The 23,626-nt window shown below is 36.7% G+C and overlaps 1 protein-coding gene across 9 annotated transcripts in view; it reads right to left on the bottom strand.

Moving 5' to 3' along the window:
• Grm1 (glutamate metabotropic receptor 1) overlaps positions 1–23,626 on the bottom strand; it is a 406,588-nt gene that overhangs the window by 89,808 nt on the left and 293,154 nt on the right. The window lies entirely within an intron of this gene.

The raw sequence follows: 23,626 nt of genomic DNA on the forward strand, positions 1-23,626 counted from the left end.
AATTCAGAACACAAAGTTAGTAAGTAGAAGATTAGGTGACCTTTGCTAGTTTATGTCACTTCATTAAACTATAGGGTCCCCACTTCTAAAACAGGTATAGTAAAGCCTTCCACTTAACAACTCATGTGTATATTATGGACATAGAAGAACAATGTGCTCTGCTTTAAACCAACTGGAAGAGAGGGCATTACATAAACATACATTATAACATCATTAATGTTTCCTGGCTGAGTTTCAAAGCCACAGCTAAGTTTTGAAGTCTTCCAATACTCATGAAGCCATTATGAGGTTCAAGAGGCTGCAGACTTCATTTGCAAGATGTCAGTCAATGACAAGGGTTTTTCACTTGATACCTGAATTATTCCTAAATGAAGGAAGACAACATCTATAAGACTTCTGCAACTAGAGTCGTATTTGTTTTAACAGTGAGACTGCAAAATGGATAATTTTTTCTCATTAAATTTTTGCTGAATTTCAAAAGGAAAAGGACTTTCAAATGAAGAGAAATTATTTGTATAGGAATTCATGCAAGGATAAGGTCTGGTAATATATCATCAGGACCACGGAATGGTTCTGCACTGAGAGAAAATGAGATTGTCAAGACAAAGGCCTTAAGCTTATGGTGATTTATTAGTAGGAAACAAGGGTTCAAGAAATACTAATAGCATGTGAAGATGTAGATAATGATCTATGGGTGCTTTCCACCATAAATCCATTTCAATAGAGTGCATCTGGTTTCCCTTACCATTCCTTCCATACATGGACAGATTACAGCTGATGACAAACATGTATGGACAAAGGTTAGAGCATTTTTATTCTGGCCTTATCGTATTCCTATTAGTCAATGCAAAGTCTGGATTCATCTTTCTCCATATGTATCAATAAGAATTACAAAGTTGACCTTCTAGATATTGTATGAGAAAGTTACCTGGTATTTGTGTTGTGTGGCAATGCATACGACAGTAAGTCTTTCTCAGTTCAGGTTTTTTTTTTTTTACATTATTATTTTTTTTTTATTATTTTATTATTCATATGTGCATACAAGGCTTGAGTCATTTCTCCCTCCTGCCCCTACCCCCTCCCTTACCACCCACTCTGCCCCCTTCTTCTCCCTCCAACCCCCTCAATACCCAGCAGAAACTATTTTGCCCTTATCTCTAATTTTGTTGAAGAGAGAGTATAGCAATAATAGGAAGGAACAAGGGTTTTTGCTGGTTGAGATAAGGATAGCTATACAGGGAGTTGACTCACATTAATTTCCTGTGCGTGTGTGTTACCTTCTAGGTTAATTCTTTTTGATCTAACCTTTTCTCTAGTTCCTGGTCCCCTTTTCCTATTGGCCTCAGTTGCTTTTAAGGTATCTGCTTTAGTTTCTCTGCGTTAAGGGCAACAAATGCCAGCTAATTTTTTAGGTGTCTTACCTATCCTCACCCCTCCCTTGTGTGCTGTCGCTTTTATCATGTGCTCAAAGTCCAATCCCCTTGTTGTGTTTGCCCTTGATCTAATGTCCACATATGAGGGAGAACATATGATTTTTGGTCTTTTGGGCCAGGCTAACCTCACTCAGAATGATGTTCTCCAATTCCATCCATTTATCAGCAAATGATAACATTTTGTTCTCTTCATGGCTGCATAAATCCATTGTGTATAGATACCACATTTTCTTGATCCATTCGTCAGTGGTGGGGCATCTTGGCTGTTTCCATAACTTGGCTATTGTGAATAGTGCCGCAATAAACATGGGTGTGCAAGTGGCCTCTGGAGTAACCTGTGTCACAGTCTTTTGGGTATATCTCAGTTCAGGTTCTTTTTTTTTATTTTATTTTTATCATTTTATAATACTGGAGATACATTGTGACATTTACAAAAGCTCTTACAAATACATCATAGTTAATTCACCCCCTCCATCATTCTCAACAGGCCTCATTTTTGCATTTTCATACTTGAGTACATTTCCACCATATTCACTCTCTAACACCCTTTCCTTATATCCTCTCCCCTCCCACTGGTATCAACCTCCAGTTAGGACCTGTTTTACCTTCCTGTTTTCCATTTTTTTTTTTTTCATTTTTCTTTTATTATTCATATGTGCATACAAGGCTTGGTTTATTTCTCCCCCCTGCCCCCACCCCCTCCCTTACCACCCACTCCACCCCCTCCCGCTCCCCCCCTCAATACCCAGCAGAAACTATTTTGCCCTTATCTCTAATTTTGTTGTAGAGAGAGTATAAGCAATAATAGGAAGGAACAAGGGGTTTTGCTGGTTGAGATAAGGATAGCTATACAGGGCATTGACTCACATTGATTTCCTGTGCGTGGGTGTTACCTTCTAGGTTAATTCTTTTTAATCTAACCTTTTCTCTAGTTCCTGGTCCCCTTTTCCTATTGGCCTCAGTTGCTTTAAGGTATCTGCTTTAGTTTCTCTGCATTAAGGGCAACAAATGCTAGCTAGTTTTTTAGGTGTCTTACCTATCCTCACCCCTCCCTTGTGCGCTCTCGCTTTTATCATGTGCTCATAGTCCAATCCCCTTGTTGTGTTTGCCCTTGATCTAATGTCCACATATGAGGGAGAACATACGATTTTTGGTCTTTTGAGCCAGGCTAACCTCACTCAGAATGATGTTCTCCAATTCCATCCATTTACCAGCGAATGATATCAGTTCAGGTTCTTAATCTTACACAATGACTCCAAAATTTCCAGTTTAGAGACTATGTCTAGATCTTTATATTAAAGACCATCCACAATTTGGTAGTAAGACCACTTAGTTACTCATGATTTTTTCCCTGAGATCCTGGGGACCAATAAAGATAACCAAAATAGTCATTGGTATTCACCTCCTCATTTCCCAAACCTTACATCAAGGCTGACAATTAGGGTCAGATGTAACTGGATTCCACTTCTCTGCTGCTGTTCACTTCCTGATAGAATTCCTAATTAGCAACAAAATGGTTGAAGGCAAAGAGACTAGGGAAAATCAGCCCAAAGAACCAGAATTTCAAAATAATCATTTGTGATTTAAGGGAAATAAATGTTGGGAAACAAAGGGAGAATCAAAGACTATTTTCTTGAGCTGGGCAAAAAAAAAAAATGACTGTAGATAACACAGCTAGAAGAATCACTACCTCAGGATCAGGGTTTTTATTTCCTGTCCTTTAGGAGACCACACATGTCTCAGGAGCCCTTGTTGCACCCATATGAGGACAGGCTTAACTCCTTCTTGAGAGCAACACATCCTCAGTGACAGGAATGCTGTCCTATTGGGTAACCCAAAGCTCTCCTACCAGCCCAGTCCTACCAGGGACAACAGATAACTCAGTATCTACGTTTTCTGGCATTACAATCAGGAAATGCAGTCAAATCTGTTTTTAATCCTTTCACTGACCATTGTCAGGGAAATAATATGTGCAGACAAGTGTTTAGGTCTGATAAAGTATAGTTCTCAACAGAAAACCCTTTTGTAAATTTGGTAGTCTTGCAAATAGATCATACAACTGTGAAACTCAACAGGGCTGAAAGAAAGAAGAGTTACTCATGTTAGGATAATCCAAGAAAAAAAGCAAATACACATTTGAAGCAAATCATTGTCATTTAAGTGCCAGCAACCACCCCTTTGAGAGTAACATGCCAGGCATGTCAGATGGCAGGAGCTGCCAAGCCATTTATTTGAAATAAGAAAGTGCCTTTTAGCTGGATGGAATGCTTTGAAAATGGATAAGGAGTAATAAATATTTTTTAGCTTTTTGTAGCAGGAAGAATGGCCCCCAACAGATAGGTACACTCTGATCTCTAGAACTTGTGAATATTATATTACATAGCAAAGGACCTTTACAGATTGTAATTAGAATTAGGAGTCTAAAAATAAGAGAATTATTCTGGATTACTCAAATGGGATCAATCTAAACCACAGGAGCCATTAAATCAGAGGATTTTCTCTGCCTGCAGTCAAATGTGGCCAAAGAGAATCAGAGAGATTCAACATACAAGAGAGACTTGACCCATTGTTACTAGAACATCACGTGGAAAACATGAAAAGAAAATGTGGAAGAGCTAGAATAACAACCTCTAGGAACAATTTCTAGCTGACAGGAAGGAAAGAAATAGGTACCTTAAAACTATAGCTGCAAAGGAACAAAATCCAGCCAACGTCCTAAGCGAGCTCAGAGCAGAGTCATTCCCAGACCCCTGTGAGATGCTGTACTAGACTCAGTTTAGTTCTCTGTACTGAAGTTAAGGCCTACAGAACTATTAGATAATACATGTGAGTCATTTTAACTTTGTGATAACGTGTTAAGGGGGCAGGAAAAACCAAATATACCTCTATTGGCTAATGGACACGATGCATTAACCTTTGGCCAACTGTACTAAGTAGATAAAAGTGTCCCTCGTGGAAAAGACAACTGGCTTTCATACTTCATGAAATCTACCACCAGTGTTATACCATATGGGTTTTAGGGTATTGCCTTCGGAATATTTAAGAAATAAGAAATGTTCATGTGCCTGAAAGGACAATGGAAAGCATTATGTCACCATTCTAGTCCCACGATCTTTCTGATTTCCATGCTATCACATACTCTGGGGGGTTTTTTTTGTTTATTTTAAACAACCAACTGACCTTAAGTGCATCCTTCAAGAGCAATTTCTGGCTATACTACATTTTTTCACTACCACTCAGCACAAGTTCAGTTATCTTCAAAAATAAATATGCTAGTGGTTAGAAACCTTTTTTTTAAAGAAAAGAAAATAGGGCAAAATTGCCATCTATTTATACTCTGCTTACCTCCCTTCAAAGCTTAAATAGAAGGTGTAAAGACCCTCATTCTACAGATGAAGAGCTTGACCCTGCTGCTGGTCCACAACCAGTAAGCAGCACACTAAGGATGGACATGCACTTGTTTTGCCTCTTAAGCAGTGGATTTCCAGGACTTTTCTAAGTAACAATTAATTATGCCTTTTGCTTATGACAGGTTTCTGAATTTATTATCAGAATTTAAAAAATTACACACTATACACACATTGTAAATGCATATGTATATATATATATATATATATGTACTCTATACACACACACAGAGAGATAGTAGTAAGAGTCTTTGTTCTTTGGCTTTTGTATAACTTTTCACACTATTTATTTACTACCCATTTTCTCCAGATCAAAAAGACTTAAGTCTAACACAGTATTATCTTGTTTTCCAGAGATTGATTCTTCCTTCCCTAATGCATTTGCTCTGGATTGTTACAAACCCTTACTGCCATGACCTGAGTGAGACATGCCTCTGAGAGGGCATGAAAATAAGCACCTTCTACCAAAAGCTCAAGGACAGCTGATGGACCATTTCCTGTCTGTGCCTAAATGCATCCAGAGCAGCTCTTCTGAGATTTCTCCCCCTGATGATGCAAGCCCACAGGGCCGTCTGCACTTTCTCCTCCTGCATGAACCTGAATTTCACAGCTAGCACATTTTTTATAGGACACATGTCCCCATCCTGTTGGTCTCTATTTCACAATTTAGCATGTTCTTATTTCAGCCCATCTTATTTGGATCTTGTTACCTAATTGAATCATGTGAGTGTATCCCATTGCCTCTACTGGGAAACTTATATGGATGGATCCAGATATAATTTCATTAATCTTTTGTACCCCACAGTATGTATAAGTAAGTATAAGGATACACACAATGTTTGAAATATAATTGTATAGAACAAATATCTGGTAGACTTTCACATATTTAACCCCAAATTGTTGATTGCCCCTGCCCATGTAACAAAGTATATGTATTAGGCTTGTTTGCACTAATTAAAATACTAAGGAATTTTAAATAAAGCAGCATTGTAGAAAAAAGTAACTAGTACACTGGGGACCACAACAGGCCAGCAATGCAATGTATACACTTGGGTAAGAGAAAAGATTCAAAGATATTAAGGGAACATATATATAGGATCAAATAAAGTTGAAACATATATATATATATATATATATATATATATACATATATATATATATATATATGATCAGTGATACATTATACCATGTATGAATTTGTTCTGCAAAAATAAAGTATGTAATATAAAAAAGACAAATGATAAGTTTGATAAGGTAATGGGAATACAGAAAAATAATCAATTTCTGTTGTAATTCTGACATTATTAATAGGAAACAAAAAAAGCTCTTTTAAAAAGCATTGATTATGTCTGGAAACTTCCCCCTCTTCTCTTTTAAGTAACTTACAAACTAAATCAAATGACAACCAACAAAAATGCATTTAACAAGACAAATAAAAACCAGTGCACTAAGGGTCTTCTCTTTTTCCCTCCCAGACAGCAGATCTGAAGGGAGGCTCAAGCTCCTCAGGCTTCTTAGTGTTAGCCACCCTGCCTTCCTCCTCATCATTCAACAAACTGCTACTGCTCGCTTTCGTCAACATGCTCTTATTTTATGTAGTTTTATGCTGTTTTTCTCTCTGAAGCTAACAAAATCCTGCTGGTATGTTAGGACAATCAGTAAGAACTCTTGGGAAATCAGAGAAGTAATCTGTGAGAAATCACCTAAAGTTATGTCTAAAACTTTAGTAAGAATCACTTTTGGTGACCCACTTGCTATCTCTGTCTTTGACTGCTCTTTCCAAGGCACTGGAATCTTTCATTGCCTTCATCAGGTCCTCTCTCCATAGCACCCTATCTCCATCAAGAAAGAGGGACATCCCAGGATCCTAAGCACTCATGACCCCACTCCTCCATGTGAGCTTGTCCCTCAGAGCCCTGCCCTCCACTATGGAAGATGTAACAGCATTGAGGCTGCTCATGTGCGTCCATCCAAGACAGCACCTGCTCTACAATAGGTATCAGGACTTTGGGGGCAGTGAGAGTTTTGGGCCAGGTAATCTCTGAGAAATGCTCAGCTTCATCTTTCACCCATTCTGTCAATTCAGTGTATCACACACTCACCTTGTCATTGTGCTTAGTGAGGAGGGGATGCACAAATGTGTCATACATTCACAGCCTTGAAGGAAATTATGGTCTAAGTGTAAAGTCTGACAATGGCCTCAAGACACGCAGGGTGTCCTCAGAGGGAGTTCAAAGATGTTCAGGAGACAGATGGTCCGAGGGGAGGAGATGTAGGATTGGAGAATTCACACTGAACCCATTGACACGGCGTTTACCAACAGATGGACAGTCAACCTGCCCCATGCTATTGTCTTACCCTTTCCTACCAGGGATGAAGGATAACTGAGGCCTCCAGTAGCATCCTCAGGGCCATGGGGTCCTTTCTCCTCAGGTAAAGAATCAAATGAAGATTGGGCTGGAACTCCCAACTCGTTCAAATCAATCAAAATTCCTTTGAACTAAGAATCTTGGAAGCTTGCAAATATATCTGACAACTCAAAAAATGGAGATTTCAAGAGAACAGAAAGAAATACCAGAAGAACCTTAGGACAAAAGTCATAAAGGAAAAGACACAATGATAAAATTGTGATATATAAGACCATTATGGTATGTCATCTTTACATGAGTAAAATGTTTTCAAATATTTGCATATATGTGTATATAAGGAGAGAGAATGTCATTTGGCAATTTTACTATCCAAATATTTGTACAGGAATGCCTCATAATTTATTCCACTTTATTTTCATTTTTGCCTTTTAACATTAGTTATTATATTCCTTGTTACAGATGAGGAAACTGAGACCCAGAGATATTCATACACTTTTCAAAGCCATACATACCAAGGAATAAAACCAGAACATAAACAAGGGCCTATTGATCCTAAGGTACAGATCTAGCAGAATAAAAGAATTGTGTCAATGATATAATACACACATGCACACATACACTCCTGACACTGCTTCAAGTGTCACATACATATATATTTTATGGCAGGCAACAAAATGAAGCAGTGTGTTAATTAGCAAAATACTCCCTAGAGGAATTCTGAACCTAGAGAACAATATAAATTGTAACCACAGAAGTCCCACTTGCTTTCTGGCATATCATACTTGCATAGAGAAGCTAGTTTCAAACATGTGGCAACCTTGAGCTGTAGACAGATGTGGCCAAGAAAATATGACTCCATTTTATGAGAAGCTGCCTCCGGCCAAAATAAACAAACTTCGACATAGACAAAGACATAGAGGCAGTCCTCCTACAATCTGTGAAGTGTTTGAAATCCTTTCCTGTCAAAATTATTTACCGTCCCAACATCCTCAATAACAATCTGACCTGAAGTCTGTCTGTGTTAAATTTCCGCATTAAGACTTCTCCTCAAGTACCTACATTTAAAAGCCCTTTGCTTGTTTGCATCAAATAAGAAATTAGGAAAAGAGTGGGGCTAGACAGGATTGGGGTGTGTGTGCACTGTAAAATCACTGACATGGCATGGACTGAATGGGTTGGCTCAGGGAAGCCTGGGAGGAGCCCCAGAAGAAACACTATTTAGGAGAAGTTTGCAAACTTCTGATGAAGTTACATAGCTGCACTTCCTTGACTCCACTTGCATTTCTCTTTCCCACATCTGAAATGCATTTACTCATCCATCATGAATGCGGACGTCCTCAAAGATTCTGTAGGAAATAGCCCTAAATAAACCATTTTATTCTTTTCTTTTATTCATTTGTTTACATGTGCATACATTGTTTGGGTCATTTCTCCCCCTGCCCCCCTACGCTCATCCTCTACCCCCTACCCCTCCTGGCTTCCAGGCAGAACCTGTTCTGCCCTTATTTCTAATTTTGTTGAAGAAAAGACACAAGCACAATAAGAAGGACAAAGCATTTTTGCTAGTTGAGTTAAGGGTAGCTATACAGAGATTCCTAGCATTGCTTCCATGTACAAATGTGTTATAACCCATGTTGATTCATCTCTAACTGACCTTTACACTGGTTCCTGATCCCCTTCTCATGTTGACCTCTGTCTCTTTAAGGTTTCTGTATTAGTTCCTCTGGAGTGGGGACATCCAACACTTTCATGTTTTAGGTTTTCTACCTATTCCCATACCTCCTTTATGTGCTCTCCCCTTGTCATGTGACCCAAATGCAACAGCATTGCTGTACTTGCCCTAGATCTAAAGTCTGCATGAGGGAGAACATATGATTTTTGGTCTTCTGACCTGGCTGACCTCGCTCAGAATGAAGTTCTCCAGTTCCATCCACTTACTTGCAAATGATAAGATTTCATTGTCAACCATTTTACTCTTGTGTAAAGATTATGTTAAGGCAAATGTTTAAAGAAAATTAGGGCACAGATTAGGCACCTTATGCTATCCTACAGCTAACTTTCTAGAATTCTTATTTCCTATTCATTCAACAGCAACAAAAAGTCATATTGTTTGAACTTTTGTAGCTTGCCTTAAGTAAAATTTAGAAATCAGCAAAGTATTAAACACATTTCTATATGTGTTTAGACATTTAACTTTAAAATATAGCAATACATAGGTATACACCCCCAAACAAAATATGACTTTGTTTATATTTTTCCCTTTCAATAAAATAAATTATAATAACTCTTCTTTAACTTTTTCAGTAGTGGTACTCAATATGTCATAACTTAAAATTATTCTTACTTATAAATTAAACAAGCCATTAATGATAAAGGAAATATCTTCCACAGCAGAGAGGCACCTAATGTATAGAAAAAATAATTCAATTTATCAAACTATTATCAGGATTAGTACTGCCAAAGGCAGTAAGGACTCAAAAATCTAATGTTTTTGTATTACACAAAAGTTTTTAAATGAGGCAATATAGGTTGTATAATAAGAATTTGAAAATAAAACCAACATTAGTTTTTAGAAAGGGCACTCTAAGCACAAACAAAAAGTCACAGAAGATAAAATGAAATTGTAAAAGCTGAGGCTGGCTCCATGCTCAATTCTGTAATCCACGCTACTCAAGAGGCAGAGATCAGGAGGATTATGGTCCAGGTGATCCTGAGCAAAAACCATATGACCCTATCTGAAAAATACCTAAAGCACAAGACCTTATCTGAAACATAAGCACAAGACCCTGTTTGAAAAATAACTAAAGGAAAAAGGGCTGGGGGCATGATTTAAGTGATAGAGTGTACTTGCCCAGAAAGCATTTGTCCCTGAGTTCAAACCCCAGTACAGTGCCCCCAAAAAATTGTAAAAGCTGTGAATATATTCAGCCTTGATGATAATTTTAAAAGATAAAAATTAAAATAAGGTACTAGTTTTCACAGATTATTTCAGGAATATAGTGCCTCAAGTATTTGAGGATCCTTGTGCAATCTTGTGATGGAAATTGGAGCAGAGAATAGGGGATTCTTAACCATTGGCTCCATGCCATTGTTCCTTAACCTCTGAACACACAAACTTGGAAAGCCACAGAGAACATGGGAGAGCCAGACCAAGGTTATTTTATTGCTAATACAATGTAAACAAAACATATGCAAAGGGAAAAATGAGAGCCTGTGATGGTTAGCAAATTTATATGTCATAAGAGTTTATGAATTCTCGTTACTTTGTAAGATCTAATTTCAGCTGTAGTAAGGTGACACTGGTCTCTCATGACTTATGTGAGAAAGGAAATTCCATTACCTCTCTCCATAGAGAGAAGGTTGCTATGTCAGATTACACACAAAATTCTTTCTTTCTGTCTGTCTTGGGATAGGAATAAGCTTCAGCTCTGCTCGAACCTTTAAACAAAGTCAAAGAGTTCACTAGAGGAATGAAGTTCAAAATTTGAAAAGTTCTAACCATATATTGTATACACATAAGGCTTGCTATCTTATGAATAAAAGGCTGCAGTACTAATCCTGATAGTAGTTTGATAAATTGAATTATTTCTTCCAAATACTTGGTACCCCTCTGCTGTGATAGATATTTTCTTACTCTGCTGATACCTGTCTCACCATGTGATTTGCACTGGTTAGTGAAATTTTCATGAGATTATATGACATGACACATAATTTTTAGCACAAGCTTTAAACCCAGTGCACACTGGCCATGCTCAGTTCCCTTTGCTACAGCTGTCAATGTCCCAGAAAGAAGCTTTCTATGCTTGGCTTCCAGAGCACAGAAGACAGAGATTTTTAACTAACATATAATGGACATGCAGCATGAGTGAGAAATTATTTTATAAATATTAAATTAAGGGTCATTTGTTATTGTAGTATGTATTATCCTTTCCTTACTAATACAGAAGTTGGTACTTAAAAGTGGAGTGTGCTGGAATAACAACACAATCATCGATGAATCTCAAAATGTGAGGGATATAGAAACAGGCAGCAGATGGTACAGAAAATGTGAGCAGAGTCAGAAAAAGACACGAATCCAGTGTCATACAGTGAGAAAACACTTAGTGGCATTGTTACCTTCCATAACTTGACAGCAGACATTTTATCAAATGAGCTTGCATGTTTAGGCAAGTAGTTAGGAAATCAAAGGTACAGAGCTAAAAATGAAATTGACTCTCATTTCCAACTGTCAAGAGATCAAATGGAGAAGTTGTTCTGCTACAAAAGACCAATGAAAACTCAGATTCATGGTAAGAGCCAAGAAAAGACTGATATTCTTTTGTTAAAATCTTGGAAGAAATTTATTTGGCACCTATAAATATTTCTGATGAAGGAAATACCAAACAAATGACTAAGACTGTGGCTTTCCATTAGACATCTGTTAGGCTCAATGCACTTAGAGTTTAGTCCAAGAGACTTGTCTATCAAGAATTGCAGGCATGGCTATTGTCACATGTTGTGATTGATAAACTCATTAAAAAGGGAACTACATTATTTGAAGGGGTTTTATGATAAAAATTAAAAAGCTAGCAGCCTAGACAAAAAGTGACTGAGACCATTAGAGATTAAAAGTACTTCTGGGACACCCAACATTTTAGGACCAGGAAGCTTAAGAGTAAGAAAGCTTCCTGGCTCCCAAAGAGACAGTCTCTAATACCCAAGGATGAAAAGATTTCTAAGATTAAATGTAAAGGGGCACGTGTCCTCAACTGTCTATTGTATGTTTTAATTTTCACAGAAATGCAATCAAAATGATTTTTTAAATCTGTTCCTAAAGATATAGCAGCTGTCAGCAGGAGAAAGAGTTAAAGAAATAGCTAAGACTCAGACATAGCACTTGCCTAGCAGGCACGAGGCCCTGGGGTCAATACCCATCACTGAAAACAAAAGAACCAGATCCTTCCTCTGTCTCCACGTCTAGTATGATAGACAAAATAATGGTCCCACAAAGATGAACACATCCTAATCCCTGAACTTGTAAATAAATTAGGTTACATGGTAAAAGACTTGACTAATTAATCTTCTCTCGAGATGGAGAAATTATCTGGAATGGGGCATAATTTCATCAGATGAATCCATACAAGTGAAGAGTATTTACTATGATCAGAGAAAAGCATGAGGAAGAAAGATCAAACAAATACAATGTTCCTGACTTTAAATATGAAGGAAGAGGACCATAGCCAAAAACATGGCTAGACTCCAGAAGTTAGCAAAAGCAAAGAAACAGATTCTCACCTAGGTCCTTCATAAAAGTGGGTGGGCCTGCCGACACTTTTATTGTATCCCAGTGAGAGCCTTGTCAGACTTCCAACCTACAGAACTGTGGTGTAATAAAGTTGTGTTGTTTAAGCCACTGAGTCTGTAATAATCTTTTACAGCAGCAATAAAAAAATTAATACAACTACCCAGTCTGGACATGGAATAACATTGTATTTGGCTGTAACTTCAGAATGCCAAGACATCAGTGCAAAATAAGCCTACCAACAAATAAATACAAGAACCAGAAGAGATTGCTTCAGCAATATAAATTATAAAACTCTAATTAGCAGCCTTAGATGCCAGAGAAGAGTCAAGACATTAGCAAGCATAGATGGTTTCAAATTTAGAATTTTTTAAAAGTGATAAATGGCCCACACATTCTAAGTATGAACTTTTTCCTGCCCTTAAAATAAATACTTCAACCTACTTCAGAGATTCTCACTCAATTGGTATGATGTGTGACCCACATTGGTATAGGAAAATACTTTCTGAAAAGATTTACTGAAGTTTTAATAAGTCAGGCTTGAGAACTATGCTCTATAGGACAAGAAAATTATTTATAACATTTGACAGCTTGCGCTGTTAATTTAGACAAATAGACTGAAAAACAGTATGGAGATGATTGAAGTATTAGATCCAGATCTATTTGAGGCAAGTGCATTTAGTGGATTTAGTATCCTGGCATTTCTAACAAGTTTTAAATGCTTTTAGCACCCTGCAGTTCCTATGAATGACCACCAAACTTCTATAGGGATTCATGTTGTAATAATGTTGTCTACAAGTCAGTGACACTCCAGAGAAAGACTAATTAGTAAATAAATAAAGTTGACACATCAAATTATGAGACTCCATTCACATGGACCCCGGTGATTATCATACCACATTCAACGTTTCTTCACAGAGCTTATTGGGGTTGAGTTTAACTAGCAGCTTCTGGATGTGCATTCTGAGTCCCCAAGACATTATTGAAGCCTAGGCATACAGAAGCTATACTGTAAGTGTAACTGATGGGCTGATTAGACAGGGCCACACTCTGCTCATCAGAGCACAAAAGAATTATTTGGGGTATGAAGTTTGTTTTCAGTAAAAGTAGCCACTAGAAAATTTACCACTAGGTAACACATTCGGGAAGTTGTTCAGAGATAATGGCAACCTTGATTCCATAACATCTCATAAAGAATCATGCTTAATAGTTATTGTGACTGAATACTTGTCCATAACATGAACATTAAATATTCCCTTCACCTTAACAGTCACCTTCAACTAGCAGAAATAATGGAATGATGGAGTACACCATTCAAAATGCAGCTCAGAAGTTTCATCAGTTTTTGAGTTCTAATGGCCCATTTGTCTTCTCAGTGTTTGATCCCTTTATGATATTGTTTTGTCAATCACTTATCTCCATAATGGGTAGAACTCAAACATGAATAAAAGGAAGTTAAACATACACCTACCACACAATCCAGCCACTCCACTCCTAGGAATTAACCCAAGACAATAAAAGTATATCTTTATATGTGTACTTGGGTATGCAAAGCAAGTTTCTTTGTAACCAAATCATAAACCCAAAATGGAAATAGCCCAAAATGCCCATCACTACATGAATGGGTAAAAAGAAATTAACTGTTAATACATGCAATATAAGATAAATCCCAAAATAATTATGCTAAGTGAAAGAAGGCAGGCAGAAAAGAGTATACAATATACAATTCTATTTGTATTAAATTCTAAAAATTGCAAATAAACTACAGCTTCAGAAAACCAATAGGCATTTGCCTAAGGATGCAGGCTCACAGGGGTAGGAGAAAAGGATTTTCACTGAGGCACAAAGGAAACTGGGAAATGGCATGTTAACTGTAGTCATTATTTCTTAGGCATATATGTATGTCAAGATTTATCAAAGTTTGCATTTTAAGTATGTACAACTTACTTTATGTCAATTATACTTTACTAAAACTATAAAAGAAGACAAAAAAAGCAAACCAGCCAGACCCCAAGTGTATTTGGTCACACCCATCATGAAAGAACTATTACTTCTAATGATGGCTGAAATTATGACTTCATTTCAAGCAAATTTGTCCAGCAGCAAACATGTATAAGACATGAAATGTAAAATCATTCCCCTGGTAAGAAGCAACACAACTTGTAGGATAGAGAGTAACTCCATATGCCGCCATTTTAGACAATCTAAAAATATACTAGCCATTCATGCAAGGACAAAATCTTCATGAAGAATAGCTATAGATTTTAATCACTAAGAACATCCATTTTCAAACTTGTTCAAAAGGCAAGCTGGACCACATGAGCTAGCACTCAACATTACAAATACATAAATTGTTTTATAAGAATAACATTGATCTAACTTAATAATCTATTAATGGATTGAACCAAATTCTAAAAACTGTATATGATCATTAGGCAAATCTCTAGGTAACTGGTTGTAAGCAAGGTAAAAAAACTACACAAGTATACCCAACAGTATACAAAGGTGAATTAAAAGTTTCTATTAAAAGATACAATAACTTCACTCTACAATGAGTGTTAAATGCCTCAAAATGACTTCCAGTTCTATATCTCAAGTCTGTACGAGCTTGTTACTAAAAATCATTTGAGTCCTTTGGGGACAGAATCAACATGAATATAAAATAAAAGTAGAGAGGACTGGGTATGAAATAGTTCAGTGGTGAGTGTTTGCATAACATGAATAAGGCACTGGGTCAAACCCCCAACCCTTAAAAAAAAGGTGAGGTCATGACTCTGCATCATATTTTCTGACTTTTGAAAGATAAAACATTACATATTCCTCTAAATTCATCCAGTATTAAAAATGACATGGAATAAGAGACTAGTAAACTTAAATAAATAGGCTAACAAGAGCTTGCCTGGTCTTTGTAGGAATCAGTTCACCCACCTTGGATGGCAAATCTGAGAAATCACCAAGCAAGATGACAGTCTTGACTCATCATCATAAGAGTGAACCAACTTCTAGCTGTTGTGGTTAGTCAAGATTGTCAACGAGTTACTCAGAACACTAGATTGTAAATTAGATCCAAATAACCACAGAAACAATCAGACCACATGTATAAAGTTAGAAAAGTAGAACACAGATTACAGCAGTGCAGATCAATAGGACTTTCTGCAATAATGGAAATCTTCATTGGTTCTCTCTAATATGATACCTATTATCTACATGTGGCTATTGACACACTAACTGATTCAGCAGACTGAAGCTTTAGTGTCATTTAATTTTAGTTAATTTAAATTTAAATATTAATACACACATGTGGTTAGTGGCTTCCAAATTTAACAGTGTTGATCAAAATTGTCAATAAGAAATAAGCAGACTGATGTGCTTATTGTACGGTATCATTTTCAGACTTTCCTCTATATGTGATAATCATATTTGTCTGAGAAATTATAATGTCCACATGCAACCAAAAGCCAGATCTCTTTTATTCTTCTAACTAAACTTTGAAACATACTACCATATACAACTTATATCAGCACTGCCCAATAGCATACAACTATTAGGTTTGAGGTGTTTGACTCAGCCATACCGCTTTTTCAGCACTTCCTCTATGCACACTGATTTCCTCAACAGACTAGGTTCATTACTTTGGATCAGGGGACTGTAAAACTTTCTTTATTGCAGGATCTATAAAAATATTTGGCTTTGTTCCATTGAGATCCAGGGTGCAATAATATACAATTCATCTTAAAAAGGGAAGTGATCAAGTATTTCAGCACTGGGTTGAGGTATTATATTCCTCAAATCAAGTCATGGTTTCTATGTGAGGGTCATAGATTACAAGGCTATACACTTTTTATCAGTCATCTACTACCACAATAAAGTTGTATAACAAACCACCCCCAAGGCTTACTGGATTAAAATAACAAAAATTAGTTTAGTTCATGAATCTAGTTGTCACCTGGAAGTTCTGCTGCACTAAGTTGGACAAGACTCATCTCAGCTGGGCTCACTCATGCATTAGTAGTCAGGCAGTAGATAGGACGGGGACTGGCTGATCCAGGACATCTCAATAGAGAGGTCATCCTGTTTTTGCTCATAGTCTAGATGTAACTAAGGCTTTTTCATATGACTGAGACAAAGTTCTAAGAGAGAGAATGAGAGTAGTTCAAGTCTCTGGAGACATACATTTGGAGTTAATAAACTGTAAGGTCAATGGAAATTTAATAGGTAGAGAACAAAACCCTGTCTTTTGATGAGGGTAGTTGGAAAGCCATATTTCAAAGAGCATAGATAAAGGGAAGTGTAAACAAATGTGACATTTTCCATAAACACTAATTAATATTGCCAGCTTGTTGAAGGCAAATTATGTTCTTCAGGAGTGCAAACTGATATTTGAACCAAATTTCCCATGGGAAAAAAAGAAAGGTTATTACCCTAGGGCCCAATAGGCTGAAGTAAATTGGGACCTATCTTAATTTATTGAGCATCTTAATCTGGATCAAACTGTAATGGGCCAATCTTATCTGGCCTTACACTGTTGGGAGCCATGAGCTGCAATCTAACAAGGTCGTTATGGTTTAGCAGGATCCTGACAATGTCAGGGACTGCAAGTGCACTACATCTCTCATTGAGGCTTTGAGGAAACATGGAGTAGCTCCCTTTGTCTGGAGAAAAGAAATATTAACTTGAAAGTATTTGTTTATGAAAGGTTAGGAAACAGGGCACAAGCCCTTCTCAACCAGGCCCGAGTTTTATGTACGTGAAACCAAGCGAAGCTAGATGAAAACAGGGAGGTTTGGGTGTCCTTACTAATACTAGGAGGGTCTGAGTTTCGCTTGTATAACCTAGAAGATTGGGGCAAGAACATTGTTTTTCAGGTAGAGGACATTGTTTCCCAGGAATAGAAGTTCTTCTTGCATTGTATAACTTCCTACTTTGTACTGCTTAAAAAGCCTGATGCAAAAATAAAAATTTGCTAGTTAGGTCACCAGCCTTCTGGTCATGTGTCTTATTCTCTTCCTGAGGGAGTGAGTCCTTTCGTGTGTCTCGTGTCTTCAGTCCTTTCCTTAGGTCCATTTGGGTCAGGGACCCTCGAGATCCCGGCATTACACAATAAGTTAATTTAAAGTGGACTGCCAAGAAACTGGAAAGAGTAATAAGGCAAAAATATTATTAAAATCAATAGTGCCCTAATAGTTGTTAACAGTTGCCTCCAAACTACTGGGGTAAGATTCGAATTGCTTGAAAGTCTCAAAATTTTATTACACCAGATATCTTAGTTTGTTTTCTGTTACAATGACAGAAGACTACAAACTGAGTAAGTTATTAACAACGTAACTTTTCTTGACTCTTGGTTCTGGAGACAGGGAAGTCTAAGATCATGGACTGTATCTGGTGATCGTCCTTTGTGTTCCAACATCCCATGATGCTGGAGATGTGGGAGAACAAGCAGACAGGAGAGACAGAGAGAAAACAGGGACAAACTTAAATCCTTTCCTTGGGAGCCCATTCTTGTGATAATAGCATTAATCCAGTCATAAGGGCTCTTAAAGGTCCTAATCAAACCTCATAAAGGTCTCGTCTCCTAATACAATCACAATGGCAATTAAATTTCAACATAAATTTTGAGAGATTATTTCAACCAAAACACCAGACTAGCTGTCCTTATCTTACTAGTCATAGCTGTTAGTGAGCATTACAGGTAGCAGCTATTTTTTTTTTATTATACCTTGGACAATAGTCAAAAACAAGTACATTTTAGCTTTAAGCACCCATCTACTTCGTGTTGGTAGAAAGAGTAAGAGGAGAAAACAGTTATGGCTACAGACTTAGTGGATTACAAAAAAAGATGATAAGGACAAAGTGAAACCAGTAAACATATATAGTCAATATGCAACTAGAAGCATATTACAAAATTGTGTGCAAATATTAGTGTTGCCATAGTGCAAGAAAATTGCAAAATGTGTTAAGACAGTCTCAAATTATCATTCAATAATTGCATATATATGAATCTATTATAAGAAAACATTCCAAAACTAGTAACAGCAGCATCCATGAATACTCTGCCATATTCATTGTTTGTTTAAAAGAAAACTGGAAGCATCCTAAATGTCCAATAATATAAGAATGGCTAAGTAATTACAGTATTTTCATTGGATAGAATATTATAGGGCTATTAAAATGATGGTTATAATGCTGTGCAAAAGCATCAAAAATACATAAAGCATAATTTTAAGGAAAAATAAGATACAGCATTACATGTACACTGTGATTATAACTATGTAGACAAAATGGGGAAATGCACAGTTTCATGCAGTGCCAGTAGGAGTTGCTTTTTAGAACACTTTATCTTCAAAAGACTTAGAAATGTTCATATCTTTTTTTATTGAACTTCTGGAAATCCCTTTAGAAATTGTTATGGTTTGAATATGAAAAGTTTCCCCAGGGGATCATTTGTTACATTCTTGGTCCCCACCTAGTGGGTACTGTTTTGGGAGATTCTGAAAACTTCAGGAGGTAGTGTCTAGTTAAAGAAAGTAGGTCACTGGACTCATGCCTTTGAAGGTCATACTTGCTCCCCTCTTCATTCCTTGCTCTCTGCTTCCTGTCTGCCATGAATAGCCTTCTTTCTCCACACATTCCCACTGCCATGTTGTTCTGCCCAAGACCACAGGACAAGAGACCATGGACTGAACTCTCCAAAACTGTGAGCCAAACTAGCTTCTCCTTCCTTTAAATTGATTATTTCAGGTATTTTGTCATAGCAATGAGAAAACTAACTAATACACAAACCCAATTTACAAAAATTATCTGAAATGAAAAAGAAAGAGTTAGGAAAGAGAATTTTTATTACATCACTAAAGCAGTTTTTTTTTTAATTTGTGAAGAACCAAAAACACTCAAATGTGTAGGAAGATCAAATAGCTAAGTAAATTATGATGTATCTGTAGGCAGAATGGTTATGCAGCCCTTAAGAATGAAAGCATTTGATAGAGAAATCCATAAAAAGCAGCATTCATGCTTAAAAAGCAATATATAAAATATTAACTACATGACTTAAAACCATTCAGAAAAGATGAAATTATACCAAAATTTAAATGATTAGCAGCTATTAGATAAAAGTAAATTCTTAATGTTCTTCTCCATTTTCATGTGTTATTATAAGTTACACAAAATAAGCATTATAAGCATGTATTTACTTTTAAAATCAGAAAAAAATGTAAAACCCTACATAGAAAAGAAAAGAAATGTAAATATCTATCTTGATTGACACTTGTTGTGTAAGGATGATTAACTGAGGATTGTGTGCTTATTTCTTCTAGTTTCCATATCCTAGAATGCAATTATGTTAAATTGCTCACTTCAAAAACTTTAATTTTTATGACATGATATTTGACATAAAGGTATGACAATATCTTATCTGTTTACTGCTAAGACATGATACTTGTATTAATATTTTACATTTATGTAAATATACTAGGCCCCTCATGTCCATGGGCCCTGTATTTGGGTACTGCATTTGGTTAGAAATATTTTCAGCCCAACTAATCATGGGTTGAAAATATTTGAAAAATAAATTGCATCTAACCTGAACATGTACAGATTTTTTCCTGTGTTATTATTTGCTAAACCATACAAGTAAAAGTTATTTACATAGAATTTACATTGTACTACGTATTGTAAATAAATTAGAAATTTAGTTCAAGATATACAGGAGGATGTGCAAATGTTACATGCAAATATTACTCCATGTTGTACATGGGACTTGCGTATTCTTGGAATTTAGCTTCTGTGGGGGCTGGGGGGGGTATCCTGGAATCAATCCCCTGTGGATACCAAGGGATGACTGTATTTACAGGTTGCAAAATATTTCACTTCATTGCAAAGTAATTAATTTTCATTATTTCACTCAATTCTCATAGAATCTGTTTGGGGCAGATATTATCATCAAGATAACTTGCAGAAACTGAGATTCAAAGGTTAAGTGAGGTTATCCAAGTCCTAGGACAGATATACAACTGAACCAGAATTGTACCTAGCAGTTGGGCTCCCAAATCCCAAACTCTATCAGCTTCCCAGGAATCTTTCTAATGATTCTTATCAGGAATGCTAAAGCACTATGCTATTACAAACATGATACAAATCCCTTAAGCAGTTAAGTCATTTACTGGAAGAGATTGACTGATTTGCTTTATATCTACTCTAGCCACTGTCCTCGTAATGATGAAATTTTCAGAAGTTAGACTTTGAAGTTTCAGTTAGTGCTTTTCCAACACATCTCCAAATCCCCTGTTGTACTCAACTAATTAACCAGTGGTGTGGACTTCGCATGAAGCACTTTTTAATTAGCTACAGTGATTCCCAAATTACTCAGCCTTGGCTCAGGACCCTTGAAATTCAAACCAGCAATCTAGTACATTTAAATAGTGACATTTGAGATAAAGCTCAATAAAGGTTTCTATGGAAACTAAAAGCAATATCAAAACTTTCCAAAACACTAGAAGTGTAAAAATGAGTGACAGAAACAGTAGTTATCAATAGTCTGGAAAGGTTAATTCTACTTCCTCACACTGATTTTCATAAATGGATCTGCATTTTCACTTGAAGACCAAGGAATTTATTTGATTTGTAAGGATCCCATGTGGATAAAAATAATACAGGAAGTGAAAGTTTATGTTGTTCACAGAAATACAGATTAAACTGAAGAGCGATCCAGGTTTACATGAATGTATACACATGAACAATATAGATAAAACTGCTACAGGTAAAATTCTAGGATTTTGGTAGCAGAAAAGGTCAACCTGTTTTGTGAATTGGTTCCAAACAGAAAGTTGAATAGGTTTTTTGCCTTTCTTTGAACTAAGAACACAGGGAAATGTTTTCTGAACCTGACACCAGAATGAAATACAAACACAAACATGTTTATGAAATGCTATCATTGCTCTTTAAAATAGCTTAGAGATTCAAGTACAATATAAGAACAATTCACAAATTTACAAGCTGTTATTTCCTGCTGTACATGTTAACCAAGCTCAAGCTTTAACCTTGACATTTATTTACATGTACTGTGACAACTGAAAACCCAAAATATTAGTGTACATGGCTGTACAGTTCTAACTTTTGTTGTAAGAGCATAGATACAATCATGTTTCATAAGTAGCATTCTGATTTTTACTAATAAAACACAATGAATAACTTAGCTAGTTAAGCCACTAAGAAATCTGAAACTTAACTCATCCAAAATCAACCTTCCCATCCTTCCCCAACCTGCTTTTCCATGTCTTGGAGAATTCAGTCAAAGATAACTTATTTCCAATTGCTCAGCTCAGAGTCATTCTTGACAATTCTGTCAGCATATCACCTCAGCTCTTATTCGAAATAAATTCAGCATTGAACACCTGTCTCCAACTTCTTGCCACTGCTCTGATTCAATCACCACATTCTCACCTGCATTATCACCAGGGCTGGGTCACTACTCCCCTTGTACTAGCCCTTATTCCTTCTGACAATGCTCAAATCCTCAATGGCTCCAGCAACTCTGACCTCTTTTCCCTCTGCCCACGTGCTCTTCCTTCTACTTGAAAAGCCCTTCCCTAAGTTTAGGATGACTCACTCATCCATTTCACAACTTTAATCATCTCAGTGACACTGTCTCTGCATCCTTTTTAAAAGTGCAATAACTCTATGCCATTGTTCCTCATTTTCTTCACAGTTTTTATGATTAAGTAATGAGCATATATTTTGTTATTTTTATTTTTATTATTACTATTTTTTAAATATTTTGCTTATTGTTTATTTCCCTGAGTGGAGCTGTAAAATCCTAGAATGGAGCCTTAAACATATTAGGTACCTAGTAAATACATATTAAATTTAAAAATCATCCTTATCTTTAAAAAAACTCCCTGTGCTCTAGGATAATATAAATTAAGTAAACAATTTGCTAACAAGAATAAATTGAGCAGGGTGTGGGTGTTTGACACCTGTCATTCTAGCTACTCAGAAGGCAGAGAGGAGGAGGGTTGCAGTTCGAAGCCAGCCCAGGGAAATAGTTCTGGAGACCCAAGAAAGGGCTAGCAGAGTGGCTGAAGTGGTAGAGCATCTGCCACCAAGCATAAGGCCCTGAGTTCAAAATCCCAGTACTGCCAAAAACAAAACAAAACAAAAGAACAGTTTCAGCTCTGAAAAATGAAGGATGAAGAGTCCATGAAGGATGAAGTCACTCTCTTCACTGATATGACAGTTTAGGAAAGAAAACATTTCTTAGGAAACAATCAGACAACAATAAAAGGTAACATTAAGTGTGAAGTCTAACGTATTCGGGCACTGTGCCGCATGGAAGCATGGTTTCCAATTTCATTGTTGCCATTATGTACATGAACCTAGGGAAACCATTGCCCCATCTATTCTCAGCATCTTGGTTTTGCAAATATGGAGACTGCCCTAGGTGGTTTATTGGTCCATAAGAATTCTTACCTTCTGCCAGTATATTACTGTAAAGAAAGGAAAAGTCAGTAGAGATACGGATGTGGCAGAAACAGGTTAGTTGTTTAGCACCTACCTTCCTTTCCTCCTGCCTCTCAGCTAAATTATATTTCTCTGCCTCCCTAGAAGCCATACTGAAGTTGCTCAAAAAACCTAGATTGAAAACAGATCCACACCAGGCAATTCCCTAGGGAGCTCTGCTAAACCATACCAAGTCAGACATAAGTTCCTTCATTTACATAACATTTTAAAGTTTTCTAACATCAAAATGTGAATATTATTGAAAATAGAAATATTCTATAAAATCAGCATTATACTTACCCTGTCTTGTAGAAGCTCATTGTCTTTGGTTGTTTATCTGTTTCATGTGTGGCATGTGATCAGTTTTGATTTGTCCCAAGAGAACACATTCTGCTCTGGCCAGAGTCATGATTATACCCTTCTCTTCCCTTTTTCTGTGCATTGTACTTTATCCATAGACCTGGTATGAATGGGTAGATTCTATATTTTTCAAAAAAATCTGCTCAGGCTAGACATAAGAAGTAAGTGTCATACTAGTATTGTGCACTACACATGAGGTCATAGGTAGTTTACATGACCCATCATCATAGGTAGACCACTGTACCATGTTACCAACCCAGTGTGGACTGCTGGCTTTGGATGGCA

The sequence above is a fragment of the Castor canadensis genome, chromosome 1 (genome assembly GCF_047511655.1).
Source record: "Castor canadensis chromosome 1, mCasCan1.hap1v2, whole genome shotgun sequence".
NCBI lineage: Eukaryota > Metazoa > Chordata > Mammalia > Rodentia > Castoridae > Castor > Castor canadensis.